Source organism: Populus alba, chromosome 11, assembly GCF_005239225.2.
Source record: "Populus alba chromosome 11, ASM523922v2, whole genome shotgun sequence".
Classification (NCBI taxonomy): Eukaryota; Viridiplantae; Streptophyta; class Magnoliopsida; order Malpighiales; family Salicaceae; genus Populus; species Populus alba.
In genome coordinates, this window is record NC_133294.1 from 22619228 (window position 1) to 22638114 (window position 18887).

Consider the following 18887-nt stretch of genomic DNA (forward strand, 5'->3'; position numbering starts at 1 on the left):
TATATAAAAGAAGCAAGTACTTGGGTCGGAAAAAAGAGGCGCGGCCACTTCCAGGGTCGAATTGCATTCTTAATTTGCTACACAAATAACCATGTAGTGAAGATGCGGGCAGCAGAGTTTGCATTAATACGATAAGAGCATGAAATAGTTTGCCAAATACAGGGAAGAAGCATGTGTTACTAGCTAAGCTTAGCAATAGTTGTCTTTATATATATATATATCGACATAACAACAATAAAAAAAAGAGTTTTTGGAAAGAAGAAAAAAAATCCTAACTAGCTATTCTTCGTTAGAGAATAAGTTAAAGAAAAATAGGAGGCTTAACCTTTAGTTAGTCAACCTTTTCTATTTATATATGTAGAGCAATATACAATAGTTAAGATAAAGATTACAACACTAGAGTAGTCATATAGTATGTCCTACAAACACACACATTCCATAATATGCCTCCTCAAGCTGAGGGTGGAGGATCGACTTGAAACTTGAGTTGAAAAACAGTAAAAGAAGTAGTAGGAAGCGACTTAGTAAAGACATCTGCAAGTTGATCATGAGAAGATATAAAACAAATAATCAACCTCAATATGTTTTTTATGGGCGTGAAAGATAGGATTCATAGACAAATAAGTAGCACCAAGATCATCACATCAAATGGTTAGAGTAGAAGTAGAAGAGATCTGCAGATTTGACACTAAGTATTGAAGCTAGATAACCTTAGCAGTGTTGTTTGCCAAGGCTTTATATTCAACCTTGGTAGAGGAGCGGGCAACTGTGTGTTGCTTATTTGATTTCCATGAAATCGGTGTATGATCAAAGAAAACAAGATAACCACCTATAGACTTGTGATCATCAATACTACCTACCTAATCCGCATTCATAAAGTCATGTAAATCAAAGGAGGAATTGCGAGTGATATGTAAGCCATATGATATCATACCCTAAAGATAATGTAGAATGCATTTAACGGCAGCCCAATAAGAATCTGTAGGAGCATGCATAAACTGATAAACTCTCTTAACAACAAAGTAGATGTTTGATCTTATAAAGGTGAGATATTGAAGAGCACCAACAATTTGATGAAAATGTGTAAGATCAAAAAATAAAGAATCAAGCAACATTGTAACTTTGGAGGTAGAACTAGGAGTATCAACATGTTTGCAAGAGGTCATACTAGCCCGAGTAAGGATGTTAAGAATATACTTATGCTTTCGTAACATCAGATCTATACTAGTGGACTGAACCTCAATGTCCTAAAAGTAATGAACATTTCCTAAGTCTCAAAGCTTAAACTTTGAACTCAGCAACTATGTTAGGCGTTGAAGTATAGTAGAGTCGCTACTTGTAAGTAGGATATCATCAATATAAACAAGAAGATAAAAGATATTAGTACTCACAGACAGGATAAATAAGGAGGTGTCAACCTTGGAAGAGTGAAAGCCAAGAGAAAGCAAAAAATTACTCAGACAAGTGTACCATGCTCACAGAGCCTGCTTCAAATCATATAAATACTTGTGCAACCTGCACATATAAGAGGAAAAAATAGAGTCAACAAAACCAAGAGGTTGTTTCATGTAGATCTCTTCGGAAGAACTTTATTGAGGAAGACATTATATATATTGAGTTGATGAATCTTCCAACCACACAAAACCACACTAGAGAAAACCAACTTGACAATCGCTTACTTAATGATAGGACTAAAGCTCTTAGAGTAATCAATGCTTTTTTGCTAAGTAAAACCTGTAGGCAACAAATTGCGCCTTATACCGCTCAATACTACCTCTACACGGTGCTTTATCTTGTACACTCAATGATTGTCAACAACATTCATTAAAGGATGAAAAGAAACTAAGAACCAAGTGTCATTAAAGTACAAGACCTGAATTTCATCTTGCATAACACCATGCTAATCCTCATACCTGTCAGCATTAGAGAATACAATGGATTCATAGTTGGGAGGAGATAGTACCTGCCGCACATGTGTGGCGTCGCGGCGATCGTCCACCCTTAAGAAAAAAATGTATAGGTCTATCTAGAAAATATGGAGAGACAAGGAATTCTTGTCTCTTATCAGTGGAAAATTTGAATGAGAGTCGCCACCTAGTATTGCGTCAATGTACTCTTGACTTTAATAAACTGGTTATTAAAGCTAAAATGCATGTTAAAACATTGTTTTCTGGTGTATGAAAAACACAATATGATTTTTTAGCTTTGAGACACTTGGTCCTATGCACAAAAATATTTTTGTCTTTTTTTTAATTTTGTTTTGTATTTTTAGAAGTTTTGACGAAAACCAAGTATTGTCACATCGAATTTTGTATTTTTAGTAACATAAAAATACTACCCGATATTAATCAAAATAACATAAAAAATACACGGGAAAATTATAAAATTTGAAAAAATATTTTTAAAATATTTTTTCTTTTTTATTTCGGAAGTGGGCCAGAGTTGACCCAAATCAGTGGGTTGGGCCGAACTCGGCCCAAAAATAAAGGGGCTATGTAAATGGAGGCAAGGGCAAAGCACGAAGGAAATAAACAGGGCAGCATGAGGTTACACGGGGGTGGTGTAGCCTAAGCGTGGCCATTAGCGGCGGCAACGGTGGTGGTGACAGTGGCAGCCTCTCCTATGTTTTCTCTTCTTCTCCACTTCTTCGTCTATCTTCTTCATTTCTCTCCTTTCCCTCTCTGTTTTCTTTTTTGTTCGTCCCTCCTACTCTCCTTCTTCCTTTTTCTCTTTTTTTTTCTTTTCCTTTTTTTTTCTTGCTCTCTCTCTTCTCCTCTGTTTTCACTGTGCAGTCGCCCCACAAAACCGCCAGAGGGGCACGTCCCTCCTGTGTTTCACCTCCCGGTGGTAGGCCATGGGTTAGAGTTTATGCAAGTGGGGTTATGGTCAACGTCTTTTTGATGTTTAAGAGAGAGAGAGGGAGAGGAGAAAAGTCAGTGAAAATGCAGGGGAACACAGCTCCCTTCCCCTGTTTCTCTACACGTCCAGGAAGAAGAAAGTCTATAGTGCGATTCAAAACAGTATCGTTTTGGGCTTTTTTTTTAATGAACAGTGTATGAAATGGTGCCATTTTGGGCAAAACGCACTGTTTTATTTAAATGAAAATGGCGCCAATCTTATGTCAAAGTACAAATCAATCCTCAATTTGTGATTTGTTCAATCGAGTCCTCAATTGCAATTTTGATTTTTAAAATTAATTCAATTGCATCCCTGCCAAATTCAATCGCCAACCTTGAAGTTGGCTGCCTTTTCTAACGTGGTCCTTGGTCTCTGATTTATGCAATTTGACCCTCAATTGATCAATAAACTTATAATGTCTTTAATTTGACCCCTGATTTGGCTTTAATTACAACCCTCTATTTACGCACCTTTTCCACTTTGGTCCTTGGTTTCAGATTTCTTCAATTATGTCCCTAATTAGCCATCAAACTTCAATATTTATGCAATTAAGCCCCTGATTTGACCAAATTAACTCTAAAAAATTATAATTTAATCCCAAAACTTTAATTTCTTCCAATTAAAGCCCAAAATAACTCCAAAATCAAATTTTTTTTGCAATCAAACCTTCTATAAATTCAATTAAACCTTTAATCAAATTTAATTGAGTCCATAAACATTTAATTTTGGAATTTTCTTCCTCAAATTGAATTTTCTTTGTTAACACGGCTATCATCATTCAACAAAATACTGTCAAATTTTAATTTTTATATTTTTGAACCTACTCAACCAATTTTTAACCATTTTTTGAGCATTTTGGCATCCTCTTTTCACTGTTATATTTTTTTGATAATATTTTTTTATTTTTTTGTATTTTATTTTTTTAAAGAGAGAAAAAAAATGTGAATTGGGGAATAACCCAAAAATGGGTTATAACAGTACCTGGAAAATAGGTGCAGCAACCATGGCTATAGACACCATTAGATGTGCTATCTTGGGCAACCATGGATGAAGGACCATGAGATGCTAATGAGTAGTAGGATGAGATGGGGGAAAACTTGAACCTGTAAACTGCTAAAGAGGATAAGAGGAGAGATCAATAATTAAATTTAGGTCGACTAGAACCAGATTGAGATGTAGAGCTCACGGTAGTAGAACCCGGAGGTGTTGGTTCGTAGAGTCGTAAGATCAGGCATAACATGTTGGTTCGCACTAGTGTCTAGGAATTAAGTAGAAGCAAAAACATTACCAACAACAAGATAGGCAGTTGACTGCTATGAAACTGAACGCATTGAAGGGTTGTGTGGCCAAAAGAGGAGCAAAGCTGACACTTGATGTTTTACTCAAAGGACCAGTGAGAAGACCACTGCGAAGAACCAGAGTTCTTTCTATTCTGCTACCAGTTACTCTGCTTCTTGTCGATGGGAATAGAGCTTTGAAAACCATGAAAGTTAGACCTATGTTGGTGGCTATTATGGTTGCTGTTGGGACACTAGTTTCTAAGAAAAAAACTTATGTTATGGCTGAAGTTGGGGTTGTTTTGATACTGGGTAAGATTGGCTGAAAGGAGTAGAGGTGGGTTGACCACCATGGATTGAAGGGTGGTCTTGTGAAGAAAATTATGGGTAAGGAGATGGCTATGAGGATTTGTATACGATAGAGGTTCTGCCTTGGTTGCGAGGCTAGTTACCAAGTGTTTGAACTCACCACGAAGGTCACGAAACACATAGAGGTTGAAATATTCAAGAGAGATTGGCCACCCAGCAGCAAGCAATTCATCTAATAAGGATTTTTCTTGTTGCATATGCATAACAAATGAAGCATCACCTTGCCAAAGATCATGAAAAGACCTATGAAGTTGCATATTGCAAGAATTAGATAAAAAGGCGAGAGCTAGCTCAAGAGTACACCAAACATAATGAGAGGTCTGACAATCTACCATAAGATGCATTACATCCATTGAAAGAGAGAAGAGTAACATGTTCAAAATAATTTGATCTTGTTGCTTCCAATGAAGAAAAAAAGGGTTGATGCATGGAGAACAACTAGCAGAACTGTCAATTTTAGATATATGAGAAAGAGGACATGGCATAGAGCCATCAATAAAGTGGAAGATACCTTGACCAAGAAGATATAGTTTTATCTACATTCAATAATAGAGATAATTGTTATTTGTAAGTTTCAATAAAATAACTTTTTAAGTGTTGGACAAAACAACTATGGTTGGGGTTGAGGTCCCCATAATATGAAGAGGAACAACAAAAGTATGAGAAACGAAATCATTGTTTTGTTATGTAAGAGAGAGGCTTTACTGCTGTGGGAAGGAGCCACCGACAACATCTTATGTATGGCCGACCGGCCGATGGTACTGCAGCATAGGTTTGGTGGAGGTAGAAGTCGGCAGCAACAGAGTCCATTAGGGAGATAAGAGTTTTAATGTGTTAATGCTCTTATACCAAGTCAAAAAGAAATATGAGGCTTAACCTATTAGTTAGCCAACCTTTCTTATTTATATAAGTAGGGCAATATACAATAAGTAAGGTAGAGATTACAACACTAGAGTAGTCCTATAATATGTCCTACACACACACACATTCCATAATAGAATAATATATAAGTATTTTTAAAAACAATTTTAAAATTTTGAATTAATATATTTCATTCACGCCTTCAAATTTTACTTGTGTCATATATACAAAAAGAAAAGATTTAGATAATTGAGCAAAAGAAATCATATGTTGAGATTTTCCTCAATTGTTATATATTTATAACCCTTTCCTCTTTCAAGACCCTACAATACTACAGTCTAAGACATACAAATTTTTCTCTTTCAATTTCTTTTACTGTTGAAACATTTAAGAATTGGATCAGGTAGTTAGCATGCCTTTCAATCCCTTAAAAGTTTGACTCAACGAAAAGATTATCCAATGTGGTTCTTGAATTCAAATGATTTCCTATATCGTTTAATTTATTCCTTTTATAATTTTTTTTAGTAATTTCAATTTGTCAAATAAATATAATCAAAACTTTAATTACTTCTAGAAAATGGAACTTCAAATAATAATTGTTTGATAACTATTCTGACATTTTAAGTAAAATGTCATTGCAACTAGATGATGTAATAACATTCTAATCTCTTGTTTTTATTACATATGTTTAACAATATTTACTTAAGTACAAATATAGTAAAGTAAAAGCATAAGTATCTAGTGAATACATTTAGAAATCTTACATGTTCATATTAGTTTAATATGCCATGTAGCCATTCAATTGGTTACACGTGGTATTATTATATTAATGTAAATATATATTTGTTATTAATAAATAATTAATTTATCTTTATTATTCATATAATATTAGATTAATGAATCTAATATTTGATTTATGAATCTAGATTAAAGATAAATCTTTGAGACAAAAATACTTTGCAAAGAAAATTATAAAATTGTTATAATTATGAGATTTCTAACGCATCAAAGCATTGTTCCTAAAATGTTCCTAGTTGATGCTCTTTCAAATATTGGACATTAATTAGAGTGATAAAGACTGATATATATTATATTCTTTTCTTTTTGAAAGAAAGTAGTTGTTCTCATAAGCTAAGGCATAAGGGATACTTAGAACTAATATGTAGGTGATTTTCATAAGACATGTACACTGAACTGACCCACATACAAATTCCATATGGAGAGATCACCTATGTCAATGGAAAGGCTCACATAATGATCGTGTAAGTGATCCTTAGACTTGAGATCACTACGTTATCTTATATAGAAAATGTTATGCTTTGACCCAGTTACATGTTATCTTAATCAAGGTAAGGAAATGACAGATATTGCATGTAATATGAACTACATGAAGGTACTTGAGTGATCAAGTAGGACTCATCACCTTAAGTGAATTAGAAAAAATATTCACTCTATTCTCAAATAGTATTGACTAATAAATCCAAGGCTAAGATGAAATGATGTTTGAAAAAGAACTTCAAATCTTATTTAAACGATCAATGACTGTTATATAAAGAACAAACATGATTTAACATGGTAGATATATTTCATGCTTTAATGATAAATTAGAATATTATTAATGAGAGGATATTAATTATACTGAGAAATCGGTCATTGAAATGTTAAGTCAAACCATTAATTACTTTTCTAATATTTAGAGGATCATAACACATTGCTAAATGATGCACCTGATCTTCAAATATAAATTAATCAATTGTTGAATTTATAATAAATAAAATTATTTAATTTATATAATTTAATTTAATTAGAATTAGAATTTATATTTGGACCAATATATTAAAAACCTAGAAGGTCATAAACACATCAAGAACTATTAGTTAGAAACTAAACTAGGATAGTTAATCAAGTGTGACTTGATTGAAAATAATTTTAGAAATTAAGCACTATAATGTATTTAATTTAGGGATTATAATTTTAGTCCTAGAATAATTAAGTAGGGACTTGATTGATTAAATTTATAAAATCATCCTTAAATAATATATGGATATTATTTAAGGGGCAAACTGATATTTAGTCAATTTATAAGATTTTTTAGATTTTCCTATAAATAGTAAACTATACCTCTTATTTTTTTGTTAGACAGTTTGTTAGACAAAAAACTATGTAAATTACAAAATAAAGAGCTAAGACTCTAGGCATAACAATCGCTTTATCCTAAATAGGGATTTAAGAGATTTCTCACTGGTTATTCATGTGGCTTATCATTGGAGGCCAAACAATTGGATGGTCTGTGATTTACAACAACCCAGTCTTTAAAGAATTATTCAAAGTCGAAGAAGTTCAGATCCTCAAGTAATAAATGCCTAAATAACTCTAGATTTGTTCAACGGGATCCTAGGGACTCCTTGATTTGAACGAGAATTAGAAATGATGAAAAAGTAGCCAAAGTTATTTGCAAGCCTAGGTACGTATTCAAATTTTGAGGATGGAATTTTTTTTTAGGTGGGGAGAATGTAAAACCCTCGAATAAATCTACATGGAATGAGAAATAAATATTTGTCTGATACAGTAAATTTAATATTTACCTTAATAGGAGTGGTATTGGGTTTTTTATATTATTTGAGAAAATTATTTTTATATACACACTGGTGTAAATATTATGATATAAATGTAAACCTATAAGGATAGTGAATTAAATATCATCAATTAAAGTATAGAAGAAAGAAAAGGGTATTACCACACAAGAATTACTAAAAGTTACAAAAGGATTATTTACAAGATAACTAAGGAATTTTAATTAATACACACCTAGGAATATACCAGTATAAAAGATAGCTAACACTACTAATTATCCTAATAACCAATAAGCTCTATCGTGATGCATGTAATGGTCCAACACCTATATACAACATTTTCCTATTATCTAACTAAGAAAGATGAATAATTTTCATTCCTAAACATTTCTATAAGTTTCGGCCAACAAGCTTATTTATAGGCAATAAATTTTAACAATTACCTTCATGTCCTTGGCTTGCACCTTTATTTTTTCACAAGTAGTTTTTCTTGGGTCCTAACGCCAGTTTATACCAAACGTAAAACTAGTGAATTCGAATTTAATTAAATTACATGTTACTATTATTTATTTAATTTTTTTTTCTTTCATATAATTTTTATTCTCATTTTAGTCATTTTTTATTTTCTGGTATTTTTCAAGTTTCCATTTTGTAAACTCAGTACAAAGACTTTTTTGTCCAAATTTCTCGACCCAATATCATTCCTCTAAGGAAAATACAAGTCAATCAAATTCATATTAATCAACCCAATTAAGTTTAGAATATCTTACCAATCACTAATATTTCCTCCAAAAGCTAGCCAAATTGAAATTGCTCCAAGCTTTCCTCTTCTTCCCTTACCTTCCTTATCTTCTCTCACTAAACTCTACTTTCTCTTAGTTTCCTATCTTAATCACAAGTTTATAAGTGTTTAAAATCATTAAATCTCACAAACCTCCTCACAAATCCATGCTATGCAACCTGTTTTGAGAGAAAGAATTGTGAAAGCTCAAAAATCGGATGGTGATATAGAAAAGATAAGAAGAAGAATGGAGTCAAAGCAGAATATAGCCTGTAAAGTATTGGAGAATGAAATGGTCATGATGGGAAGAAGGATTTGCTTACCAAATGATAAAACTTTAAAAGCTGAAATTCTTAGTAGGGCACATGAATCCAAACTAATAGTTCATTTGGGGAGCAACAAGATGTATCGGGATATTAAGGAGTATTATTGGTGGTCTAAAATGAAGAAATAAGTAGTTGAATTTGTAATGAAATGTGATATATGTCAGCAAGTAAAGATAGAACATCAACGACCTGTAGGGCAGTTGCAATCTCTCCTAATTCCAGAGTGGAAATTTCTTATATAACCCATCTACCTTGCGGGACAAGGAGGGACAATTAAAAAAAAATGGCAGTAGAACCCTGGCGCAGTCTAGAAAGATAAGAGGAAAAGAGAGAGGGAGAGGGTCCTAGTAGGGTTGGATGAAACTTACCTACGGGTGCCTTTTAGGATAAAAGGAAGGAGAAGCTAGGTTTATCCCTTCTGGATAAAGATTTTGTTTTTGTGAAAAGTATGTTGGCAGACTCTCATAAGAACATTATTAAGCATAACCAAGCCAATAAGATGTCCTCTCATTATCCTGGTAAGATAGTCCAGGATGAAGTTAATATGAGAAGTAACTTGGAAGCCTCAAGTGATAATTCATACTTGCATACTGAACATGGGGATAAAGTAGGTGATTCCAAGATGATTGTGGGGTTAAGGAATGAGACTGACCAATAATGAGTTTGGTGGGAAGGTTTTGTTTGCCTCTTAATTTTTTTTCTTATGATAAATTATTTTGATGATTTTGTTGTTTTGTCTTGGAATGTATTTAGAGCTGCCAATGTCATAAGCAAGCATCATGGTAAAGAGTTAATTAGGAAGTATCATCATAGTATTTGCATGTTATTGGAAACTCATGTTCAATTTAGGAGTGGCCAGCTTTTGGAATCAGCTATGCTATTTTCCTGCAGTAATTGTGGAAGCTAATGGCCATACTGGAGGTATTTGGGTGCTAACATCATAGGGTAATTTTTATATTTCTACAATAGATGTTATGGCTCAAGGTGCCATAGGAAAGATTAAAATAGGTAGTCAATCTTGGTTAATGTTCCTAGTTTATACTTCTCTCATTCCTAGTTTGCATTATCAGCTTTGGGATTAACTCACTTCTATCAGAATAATGGTCAACAACCCCTGAATGCTCATTAGAGACTTCAATGAAGTCCTTCTACCTTCAGAATCTGTTAAGGGGATTTTTTCGCATGTTATAACAGGGAAGTTTACTAAAGTTTAGTGAAACAAAAGGCTTTAAGTTTACTTGGCATCGTCATATTCAAGGAGTGAGGCACTTAGCCAAAAAATTAGATAGAGCCTCAATTCATTTGGAATGGTAGGAAAAGTTCCTTGAGGCATTTTTGGAGAATTTATGTAGGCAACATTCTAACCATCATCCTATCCTTCTACGATGCAATGGAGTTTAGAATAATAGAATGTGTTGGGTTGTGCCTTAGCCAACCTTCCTATTTATATAGAGGCAGTAGAACACTGCAATAACTGTAATGATTACAACATCCTATATTAGAATCCTATTCTGATAGATACATGAGTAACTGTAATGATTACAACATCCTATATTAGAATCCTATTCTATAATATGCCCCCTCAAGCTGAGGGTGGGGGATCAACCCGAAGCTTGAATCGAAAAGCAGTAAAGGATGCAACAGGAAGCGGTTTAGTGAAGACATCGGCAAGTTGATCTCAAGAGGGAATAAAACGAATCTGAATTTTTTTCTTGGCAACACGGTCACGAACAAAGTGATAATCCACTTCAACATGCTTAGTACGAGCATGGAAGATAGGATTTGCTGAGAGATAGGTAGCACCAAGATTATCACACCAAATGGTAGGGGCAGAGACTGAGGGAACTTGCAAATTTCTTAACAAGTATTGAAGCCAAATGACTTCAGCGGTACCATCAGCAAGGGCTTTATACTCAGCCTCAGTAGAGGAGCGAGCAAAAGTGCGTTACTTGCCGGATTTCCAAGAAATCGGCGTTTGACCAAAAAAGACAAGATAGCCGCCCGTAGACTTGCGATCATCAATACTACCAGCCCAATCTGCATCTGTAAAGCCATGTAGAGAAAAAGAGGAGCCTCGAGTGATATGGAAACCATAAGATGTCGTACCTTTAAGATAACGTAAAATACGTTTGACAGCGGCCCAATAAGAATCTGTAGGAGCATGCATAAACTGACAGACTCTATTAACAGCAAAGCATATATCTGGACGAGTGAAGGTAAGATATTGAAGAGCACCCACGATTTGATGAAATCGTGTAGGATCAGAGAATGAATGATCCGATAATAAAATGACTTTCGAAGGGGAGACTGGAGTATCAACTGGTTTGCAAGAAGTCATACCAGCTCGAGTGAGGATGTCAAGAATATATTTATGTTGACGCAGAATTAAAACCATACTGGTAGACTGAACTTCAATACCCAGAAAGTAGTGAACAACACCTAAGTCACGAAGCTTGAACTCAGAGCTGAGTAACTATATAAGGTGATGAAGCATAGCAGAGTTGCTACCCGTGAGCAGAATATCATCAACATACACCAGGAGATAAAAGATATTAGTACCATCAGATAAGATAAACAAGGGAGGTGTCAACCTTGGAAGCTCAGAAACCGATGGAGAGCAAAAAATCACTTAGACGAGTGTACCATGCTCTTGGTGCCTGTTTCAAACCATACAATGATGCAATGTCAAGACATCGATAACCAAGATGCGAGGAACTATATCCAAAAAACACACATGGAGAGGAACAAAAATCCAATTTATGATTATTATATGGACGCAGAAAAGGAAAACAAAGACACCCAAAGGTACGCAAAAAATGATAATCAAGAGACCGCTGAAATAAACAATCAAACGGAGAGTGATGGGCAAGAATAGGAGTAGGCATGTGATTTATAAGATAAACAGAGGTTTCAAAAGCATAATTCTAGAATCGAAAAGGTGCTTTGCATTGCCCTAAAAGAGTAAGACCTGTTTCCACAATATGCCTATGACGACGCTCTACTGTTCCATTTTGTTTATGAGTGTGGGGACAAATCAGACGATGATGAATACCAATGGTCTGAAAAAATGTGGATAGTTTTCGGTATTCACCACCCCAATCAGTTTGAACAGATTTTATTTTTAAGGAAAATTGACGTTCGACAAGAGTTTGAAATTGATGAAAAACAGAGTAAACATCAGACTTGGCAACTAGAGGATAATACCATACATATTTAGTATAAGCATCAACGAAGATAACAACATAACGATAGCCATCTGAAAAAAAAAGAGGAGCAGGGCCCTATACATCACTAAAAATTAATTCAAGTGGAGCAGAAGTTTTGTGACCAGTAGGTCTTAAAGACAAACACGATGATTTTCCTAAAGGACAACTTTGACATTGAAAATTAAGACGTTTGTTGTTACAAATAATCTTATTTTTTGAGATTAACAATTGAAAGATACGTGAAGTAGGATGACCTAGTCGACGATGCCATAAATCGGCAGAGGCAGAAGTGCAGGGAGACCAATAGGCTTGAGGAACTGACGTGACAGAAGACTTGGTCAGGGCATAGAGACCATCTTTACTCTAACCTGAGAGAAGGACTTCATGGGTGTTGAAATCCTTGACATAAAACACACGAGGGTGAAATTCAAAATAAACATTATTATCAAGACAAAATTTCTGAACAGAGAGCAGAGGTTTTGTGATTGCAGGAACATGAAGAACATTAGATAAGGTGAAAGAACGATGTGGTGTATATATTTTTGTATGACCAAGATGAGATATAGGAAGGCCCTTACCATCACCAACATGCAAATTATCATTACCAAGGTACGGTTCTGAAGCGGTCAAGGTGGCAAGATCAGGTGTGACCTGTTGATTGGCACCGGTATCTGGAAACCAATCAACAGAACCGGTTGAGGAGAGATTGCGTTGCACAAGGTTGGCAGTAGGTTGTTGGCTATAACCTCGTTGCTGGAATTGAGGGCAATGGGGAGCTGTATGGCCGAAATTCTAACACAGTTGATAGCGTGGATTCTGCCCCCTATTCCGCTGCCAAGAGCCTTGCCTATTGTCACCGAAGGAGGAGTTTTGGAAGCTGCGGTGATCAGGTCTAGAGCTAGCAAATCGATTGCCTCTGCTGTTGGACTGGTTGGGACACCAGCCACCGTTAAAGCGGCCCCTACTATGGCCAAAATTGCCAAAAGTCTGGCGCTGTGCAACAAGAGCAGAAGATGGAATGCTGGGTGTGGGCAGGAGAGGAGCATGTATGGAAGTAGAAGATTTGTGAAGAAATTCATGTGTGAGAATGTGAGAAAGAGAAATAATGCTTGCGACAGTAGAGGCAGCAAACGTGGGCTGCAAGAGGAGGCGTTCACCAGCCATGGCAGAGGAGAATCCAGGCGGTGATGTAGTAGAGGAAAGCAGAGGAGGCGCTGCAAGAGAAGAGGGCTGCACTGTCGGAGAAGAAGAAAGCTGGACTGCTGGTGCTGCAGAAGTTGAAGATGTATGTGGTGGCTGTTCCATTGAAAAAGGGAGGTTGGGAGGCCTATGAGAAAATTATGTTTAATTTATTTTAGGGTTTTGTTGCTCTGATACCAAGTTGAGAATAATAGAATGTGTTGGGTTGTGCCTTAGCCAACCTTTCTATTTATATAGAGGCAGTAGAACACTGCAGTAACTGTAATGATTACAACATCCTATATTAGAATCCTATTCTAATAGATACATAAGTAACTGTAATGATTACAACATCCTATATTAGAATCCTATTCTATAATAACATGCTCTCTACTCTACTCTTCTCTCATTTTGCTCTCTTTCTTAGTATCTATTTATAGGCAAAGATGGTGCCACCAGCTCCAGCTTTTCTTCAACAAAGGTGGCTGCCAACTCCATCTCTTCTTCAACAATGGTGGCTGCCAAAGTCAATGGTTGGTGCCGTCCATTTGCTGCACATGCAATGGATACCAACCCAACAATCACAACCCGTCTCTCTTACAACGCCACAAACCATGCAAGAGGCTAAATAAAGATCCTTCCCTTTTTCTTCCAATATCCCTACCGAGAAAAATAAGCACAAAACTCTATCAAGATAATGACATGAAGTTTGTGAGGAAGCCTCGACTATTAAAGCCTTAAAATATAATACCAAATATCTAATTGCTTTAAAATATAATAGATGATTAATACCCTCTCACCTTTCTTTTCAAATATCCACGAACATACTTCCAAGTTGCCAGGATTATAACGCGCAGCACAGGAATAATTCCTAAAAATATGAGAAGCTGTTCCTACTTTGGCTAGATGTACATCATCATCATCATCATCATCATCGCCTACTGTTGTGGGTTGTGATAACTTCCCTGTATGATGAGCTACTACTTTGAGATGTGATAACTTTATTCTTTGATTGGATATCATCATCATCACCATTTCCTTCCTCTTCATGCAACCATAGGACACCAACCATCATTATTTGAATAGTTGGATCAAGTGGAAGCACTGAAATGCTCACGTCATCACCATTATCAAATGTAGGATCATCGCCCCCTAATTTCCAGTGGCTTAGCGATTGGAGTACAGCATTCCCGTGCTTGTAGCCACTAGGAAAGAAAGAGGCGGGACAAAACAAGGATCGACCACTGGTATTGTTTCTGATTTCGAGATAAATAGAACCACAGAGAAGGGTTTCTGACGTGGTACAAAACCTTGTGAATAGATTAAAACCACATATCCGGTGCGCAGCAGGTGAGGCTATTTGGAATGACAGGCAGCCCACAAACTCTTTCTGAATTATCCACTCCTCTTCCTCCTCCTCATAAAACTTAAACATCCCATCTTCATCAACTACGATAACGTTGACTACGCCCTTAAAAACTGTTACCTGTACCATCAAAACGATGTCCATTATAAAATGAGCAAAGGAAGAATTTTCCAGGAAAAGTACACAAATGTAGATTTGAAATACAATAAAACGGGTGTGTGAGGACCTGATATACCCAGGGCTGTATTTGAGCGTTGACCGTTTCCATTATTCTGAACATGTGTGAGTCAGCCTTTTGGATTAATTCTAGCTTCATCGAATCTTGGATGTCAACTAATTGATCACAATCATATACTACAGTCCAAGGGATTAGATTTGGAATTGTTTGCAGTGAATAACTACCAGACACGTCTAACGAAGACAAATTGGATGGAAGCTCTGGGAGGGTCTGAAGCATTTTGCAATTTCTTAAAGTCAGGGCTATGAGTGGACTGAGGTCCTTAATGCTTTCTGGAAGAAAACGAATTGGAGTTCCACTTAAATCTAGACTGGTCAAGGAGTGTGGCAATGTAAATCTCGAAGTTTTCCTTGCTGAAAACCTAGAGGGAAACAATAGCTTCAACGAAAAAGATGAAATGTATGATGTACTAGCAATAAATCCATCACTTTGAAGCAACCTTTGTCCCTGATGATGCTCTAACTCCATATTCAGGCTGTTAAGATTTGAGCAACCACTTAAATAAAGCTCTTGAAGTGAATTCAATCGACTCACTGCTTCTGGAAGCTCCACGAGACTCTTACAATTCTTCAGATTTAACATCATGAGACAATGTAAATCTCCAATAGATTCATGAATTTGAACCAAATGGATGCAGTCTTCAAGTATTAGATTTTCAAGTCTTGGCAGACATGACAAATCTGGGGTTCTAATGAGGCCATGTGAGTGACGCAGATCTAGTATTTTTAACTTTGGAAGAGACTGCAAAAACACTCGAATTTAGTTGTTATCAATTGAAAATAAGAGAGATAGCTATGGAGAGAGACTAGATACATACCAATTTTCCTTTCCAAGCATCAACTAGACTGCTTCTAGATAGATCAAGAACCAGAAGCTTCTCCAAGCATAATTGGTTTGGTATGGATCTCAAAGAGAATCCATGCCAGGATAACCATACCAAATTCTTAGGGAAGTGTTCATAACTTCCATGGAACTTCAGGTAATTTAGTTGGAGAAATTTTACATTTTGCATCTTTCTTAAAGCATCCGTGCTGAGGACGGGTAACAAACTTGCTTGACCACTTTGTACTTGTTCCCCGAAGAAAAGGTTAGAAAGCCATTCTCGAGAGGGGAACGTAGGAAGACGATAATGTTGAAAGAAGTTATGCTTGTGGCGAACCATTGAATCACCACAGATAGCTTTGGTACAATTATCTTCCATCAATGCATGCGTATCAAGGGTAAGGCCACGCAATTTTTCAGCATCCTGCTTCAAAAATATTAAAAGTATATGAGAAAAGAAAGTAAAAGAATAAACAAAATGAGGTACTTATAGTAGTTTCTTTCAATATAGTAAAAGCATGAACATTTTAAGACGCCTAAATACCATGCAGATAGCAAAACAAAAACAGGTACTTACACTTGTTTCTTTCAAAACTGTAAAAGCTTCCATGTGATGCCATATTCTTTGACACTGGGGTGATTCTTGGCGAGAAATTTCCCTTCCCATATCTCTTACGAGTTGATGCATCCACAACCTTTTATCACTGTAGATTTCAACAATTTCTACAAGACATCTATCGATGAGATTGTCAATCCTGAATCTTGCACCTATACCGAGCCCATCTAGTATCCTAACAGCATAATTGTAATCCATTCCATTGAAGAAACAAGCAATATCAAGGAATAAGTTCTTCTGGTATTCATCATCGAGAGAGTCGTAACTTATTCGAAGAATCTTTTGAACTTCACAATTTGGAATCACTTCCATTTCATACAATGCACTTTCCCATACTTCTCGACTTTTACCAGATAATGAAGAACCAGTAACACGAAGGGCCAATGGAAGTCCATTACAATGATTCACTATTTTCCAAGAGTCCTCTACAAAACCTTCAACAGGGTAAGCTTGTCCAAAGGCATGCCAACTGAAAAGCTCAAGTGATTTTCCGTTATCTAGAGGTTCAACTTTGCACTTGACCCACTCATCATTAGCTGAAAGCAGACCCTTGTTTCTAGTCGTTACAATGATTTTACTTCCTTTACAAAGCCAATTCGGCATGCCAACGATTGCATTGAATTGGTCCCTTTCCTCAACCTCATCTAGAACAATAAGACTTCTTCGACAACATATTACATCCTTAATCTTCAAAATTCCTTCATCAACATCATTTATCTCATCAACAGTCTTTTTTAGGATGTCCGAAAGAAGTTGCCTCTGTAGGCAAACTAAACCCTTGAATTCCTTTGACCTTTCTCTAAAATTTGAAAGAAAGCTCTTTCCTTCAAATTTATAAAAGTTCTGGTTATAAACATTCTTGGCTATGGCAGTCTTTCCAACTCCACCAATTCCATAGAGTAAAGCAATGGCAGCACTATGGGACCTATCTTGCAACCATGAGTTGATATATTGTATTACAGAATCTCTACCAATGAAATGAAAGGGCAAATGAAATATTTTTCGATCCAAAGTCTTTGAGACGTTCTCCACAATAGATTGGACAAACTGTGCCTCGTACCTACATCAGAAAAGTAAAATACAATGTACGATAGTCTCTCTAGCTATAAGCAATAGAAATAAACGACATTTAGCTAGAAAATTAAAGCAGATTGTGTGTCAATGATTGATGGTTAAATTTGGAAAAAAAAATCATGAAACAATGAAGAAATCTTAAGTATTTTATTTTATTTTTCTTTTATGTTCTCTAGATTAGTGGTGGTTTAGTTTCTCTAAATTTGGAGTGGTATTATCAATCTTCGTCTAAATACTTAAATGCAAAAACTGAATTAATTAAGAGTTGAGAACCAGCATTCTAATCTTATGCCATGTGTAGTTTCATCAAGAGATATAACTTACCCATCTCCTAAAACCATTCCTCCCAAAACTGCAACTTCCTTCAAAGCAATCCTCCACCCATTCACCCGCTCCATCTCCTCCTTGAAGCGCTTTTCGTGTTCCACAAATGCTGCAGCGAAGCTCCCAGTTTGATTTCTGACTTGGGATGGATCCACATCATAGAATACCGGCAAAACTATGGAGTTAGTGGTCCTCTTACGTTCCATGATCATAACAAGTTCATCGAGGCACCATCTCGACCGAGCATAGTCTATGGAGAACACGATTATCGATATTTTTGATTGTTGTATTGCTTGCCGGATCTCCAACTCTATATTATGTCCTCTCTGAATCTCATCATCATCTCTAAATGTGTGAATCCCTGCTTGGACTAGGGCCGTGTAGAGGTGATCGGTAAATTTCCTGCGGGTGTCTTCACCTCTAAAACTCAAGAACACTTGATGTTTACAATTAGAAAACCGTGAAGAGGAAGATTCTTGATATTTCCCACCAGCCATTTCGAGTCTGGCAAAGATAAAACTTTTCAAGGATCTGAACAAATGAGGGAAAAGCAAAAAAAAGTTGCAGGATTAATGTGGATAGTTCACGATCAACGGGACACCAATTATATACTGTCTCTATGGTACGGAACGTTTCCACCAGAAGACTTTTTTGGCTTTATCTGCAAGACTTGATATTGATTATAATCGCTAATCTATTTCTTGGGGGTCAAGTTGATCTGAATGAATAAAATGACATTTAGTCATGCATCGTAACAATCAAACAGTGAAAATAAAAAAATAATTAATTAATTGTTGAAGTCAAATGCGAAGCACACTGAAATGTATAGACATGTTGAAGAATTGTAATTTCTATGGACAAAAGTCCGAAAAATGCAACCTGAATTTTCCATGGCTAATGGCTCTTGATTCAAATCGGAAGCAGAAAGTCGGAATGTCCAGGCATGACCAGTATGCATAGAAAATTTTATGGCTATT

The 18887-nt window shown here is 35.9% G+C and overlaps 1 pseudogene; it reads right to left on the reverse strand.

The window, feature by feature from the left end:
• Positions 1 to 701: 701 nt before the first annotated feature.
• Positions 702 to 18616, reverse strand: LOC118049446 (disease resistance protein RPV1-like; annotated as a pseudogene).
• Between the last annotated feature and the right edge of the window lie 271 nt (positions 18617 to 18887).